At 38.2% G+C, this 4,061-nt stretch overlaps 1 long non-coding RNA gene across 1 annotated transcript; it reads left to right on the top strand.

Moving 5' to 3' along the window:
- Window positions 1-379: 379 nt before the first annotated feature.
- On the top strand, window positions 380-3,859 carry LOC113783780. Its single transcript, XR_003469976.1, has 3 exons — window positions 380-519; window positions 2,807-2,884; window positions 3,615-3,859. It is a non-coding gene; the product is annotated as an uncharacterized LOC113783780 (long non-coding RNA).
- The last annotated feature ends 202 nt before the right edge of the window (window positions 3,860-4,061 follow it).

Raw genomic sequence — 4,061 nt, 5'->3', positions numbered from 1 at the left:
AAGTTGAATTTCCAAGTTCAAATGAGAAAACCCTTAAGTTTGACCTTTATACGGGCGCGTGCCGAAAAGGCCCCGACAGGCACATTAATTTGATTAATTGGAGATTTTAAGAACATGATATTAGACTACTAGTAATGTACTATTAATGTACTAGGGAAATTACCTCAGAGGTTTAGTGCACAAAAGTTGCAAACGAGCGCGAAAATTGGACACGCAAAGACCCTAAACGGACCTAGCATGAGTTGACACTTAGACTTAACCATTAAGTCACCAATTCTCTCCACTTTCATTACAATACCTGATTTCACTCTCTCTCCTCTCATCACTCTCTAGTTGGCCGAAGATGGGAAGAAAAAAATCTAGCCAAAATCTTCACAAACTTGCTTCAATCCACTTCCAAATTTCATCATCCATTAGAGGGCTTTGATCCTAGCTTGGAAGAGGGGGCTGTTCATCGGTTTTCTTGGAGGAATTTCGGTCAAGATTTCTGCCCTAAAGCTGTCCAACTAAGTTCTTGAGGTAACTCACTCACCCACACTTCAATCTTGCAAAATTATAGCTCAAATGGAGCAAAGGTAGCATGGGTTTGCAACCTATGGTAGAATTTGGGTTGATTGGTTGAGTAATTATGTTCTTGCAATTCCATGACATGCTCGAGGGTTTGAGGATGTTTATTGGTGACTGATGTGATGAATTAGCATGTTGTGGTTGCTGATATTGTGCTATGTTACATGTATATAGAATGATTGATGGAATGAAGTTGGAAGAAAGTTAGAAATTTGGAGAAGGTACTGTCTGAAATTTCTGACTTGCTGCCGACTTTCTTGTTTGCTGCTGCCCTGTAATTTCGAAAATTTTCTGGTGCTAATTGAGCTTCCAAATTGGTGTAGATATGTTGTGCTATGTGTATTGTGGTTGTCTACCAAAAATCAACCCAAATGGTTGGTTAAATTTTGAGTTACAAGTAAAGAAGCAAAACTGGAACAAGCTCCAGAATTTTCTGACCAGCAACATTTGTGTAGCTATAACATTTTACTCGTTGATCGAAATTGAGTGCCGTTTATGGAATTTGAAAGTAGACTCTTAGAGCTTTAAAATGGTACCAAGCTCATTTTCTAGTTCGTCCCGAGCGATTCGTGGCGAGTTTTGAAAGTTGGCTGCCTGTTTATTACTGTTCATCCGAGACTGTCCAGAAAATCCATTTTGTTGCTTGATTTTGAACCGCTTATGTCTGGATTTTGGAAATGATTTCTTCTGCATAAATATATCCTTGTGAACCTAGTTTCTAACACCACCAACCGTTTTCAATTTCACTGAGAATCGAGTGAGATACGGCCTTATTAGCGAAGTGCATTAAATCTGGAAAATAGGCCAACAGTCCAAGAATTTTAGCGAACTTCAACTTTTTATTTCTTGAGCTAGGAACATCGGAATCGAGTTCCATTTTTTTCATTTGAAACCTGGATTGGAACTTTACATGCATATCAAATTTCAAAGGCTGGTTTTGATTCTATGATTTTTAGTGAAATTCCAAAATTATTGGAAAAACTTGGACTGTTTTGACCTATCTTCAATGAATAGTAAACTTTCTTGGAGAAATTGACTTGTTTCTGATTTGATTCTTGGAAAGTGACCTTCTACAAAGTTGTTATGCTTCGAATGAAGTTTTTGACGGTGTAAAATTTTCTATTTTAGACTTTCCGAACTTCCGGACTGATTTTTTCCACGAATGACTCGAAAAGTGAAAATTTCCAATTTGGACCTAAATGTTCTTTTAAGCATAGTTATTAAACCCAACCCGGAAAGGAACCCGGCGAAAGAGGTGGGTCAACGGGTTACTGGTTTAACCGGTGGGTGAGTGGTTGAACCGGTGGGTCACTACATATATTTAAATATTATATTTCATAATTATTTATATAAGATATATGATATAAATTGTAATAAATAATGCCATAACAAAAGCTCATTTAATTTAATTTGTTATAAAATAATTAATTCATATAAGAATCAATCAAATATAAAGTTATTTATTAATATACCAAACTTCAAGTGTAAAATTTTATCTATATTTAGTGTAATTATCTAGCTTATTTATGAATTTTAAGTGTAAAAATTTATTAAAAATAATATTTGTCTTTAAATGAATTATGTAATATGTTATTTTTGGAATCCATTTTATAACTTATAGAGTTTGGAGGGTAATAAATTTTTATTAAAAGATTCCAAATAAATTTGTTTTAGAGAAAAAAAGATAGAATTGAAAAAACATTTATATATCATAATAAAGCTACTATGTCAACATATATGGAAGTAGTTTGGTGGTAAGCAGGCGGTAGTGTTGGGGCAGAGGTCCGAAGTTCGAGTTCCAACAATAGCAATATAATTTTTCCACAAAATTCGGTTAGTGACAAAACCGGCCAAAACCGGCCGGGTTTCCGGTTTAACCTGGTTCGACCGCCGGGTCGTTGACTAAGTCAACGGTCTCTTTGCACAAACGATGTGATTCCAAACCCGGCCCGGTCCAATGACCGGTCCACCGGTTTGACCGGTTCGACCGCCGGGCCGGGCCGGGTTTAAGAACTATGCTTTTAAGGGCCTAGGTTACATTTTTACAACTCTTAGAGCATTTCAAACCTATTTTCATGAGTTCACCTATCACTTGAGACTTCATTTGAAAGTCGGTTCCTTATGAACTGAAATACTTTGGAAACTTGAATTGTGGAGTCAAAATTGACTATTTCTTTTCTTTACACGAATACTGTATGGCCTGGAATTTGAGATACAATGCATTATTGCATACTTTCAGGATCTCAAGAGGACTTCGAGGGAACTCCCGGCGAAGCGTCTTAGAGCTAATTTCTCAAACTTTGACTTTTGATACTTGGTGAGTATCAAGTGCATGTGAAGTGTTTAAATGAAATGATTCTTGTACTTGCTAGTTAATGAGGCTAGGGCGTACTTTATCGCCCTTGTCCTCTCTTTCATGAAATTGCTTGCTTGATAAGTGATGCGTGTTACATGTGAATGCAAATGAAAGTGTTTTTCGTGAGCATTGAGCGGCAGAATGTATCATGCCCTTTTAGGGTAGGAGGTACCGCTCATCCCGTCTCAATGCTATGACCAAATCTTGTCGATTAGAGCTTCGTCTCATCGACCTAAAAGTGAATGGGGGGGACGCCCCAACCCATTGGCTAGCCTTGTAACTCGAGCCGGCAAGGGCTTGGTCGAGAAACTTGGTGAACCTTGGGAAGTGTTATAGCTTGATCCAAATAAGGGGTCTTGCTAGGTATACTTGTTAAGTGATACCACCTACATGCTTGTTTGGTTACGGATCCAAGAGGGTGTCATGGTGGCTGGAGGTAGTAAGTGGAGTTCTACATGGATAACTGTGAAAGTTGACGGAGGGTCAACTACCTGAGCTTGGATCGCGCGTGGATTAGCTCCTGAGAGCTCCCGTATCCTTTTATTGTGATTAAATTCCCTAGTTGCTTAACGTTTCGCAGTTACTTGTTACTCGAGTTATTGCTTTATATTGTGTCTTTGCTAGCATGCTTGCATGTTTTTCCCTTGGCCTCACTGAGCGTTAGCTCACCCCAATTTGTTTTCCTTAACAGGTTTGGAAGTGGAAGTTCTGAGGCTTAATTAGTGACCCCCAAAAATAATTTTTCCCCACAGGGCTCGAGGCCAAAGAAAGCGCTTGTATTGAGTTATTAGTGCCTGAAGGGATATCTCATATATAATTTGAATTCGATTCACTTGATAAGTATTTGATGTAATTATTTGAGAACTGAGGACTTTTGTCTTATTCGGGGAATGATACCCTTACTTGAGATTTGTAATGTATCTTATCTCGTTCTAAGTTTGAAAAATGTTATTTCATTTATTCTTGAGGTTGTACCCTATGTTATTGGATGTGAGTGATGTATTTTAATTGAGGACTGTAGTGAGTCCCGGCGAGAGCTGGGCAGGCGGTCCGCCGAGCCCTTTGGTTCGCCTTAGGGGGAGGTGGTGCTGTCACAGTATGCATGATGTCAATTTATCAAAGCAATTAAATTTGAAAA

This window comes from Coffea eugenioides, chromosome 9, assembly GCF_003713205.1.
Source record: "Coffea eugenioides isolate CCC68of chromosome 9, Ceug_1.0, whole genome shotgun sequence".
Lineage (NCBI taxonomy): Eukaryota > Viridiplantae > Streptophyta > Magnoliopsida > Gentianales > Rubiaceae > Coffea > Coffea eugenioides.
Note: the sequence above shows the minus strand (reverse complement) of the source record. Positions and strands in the feature narration are given on the sequence as shown.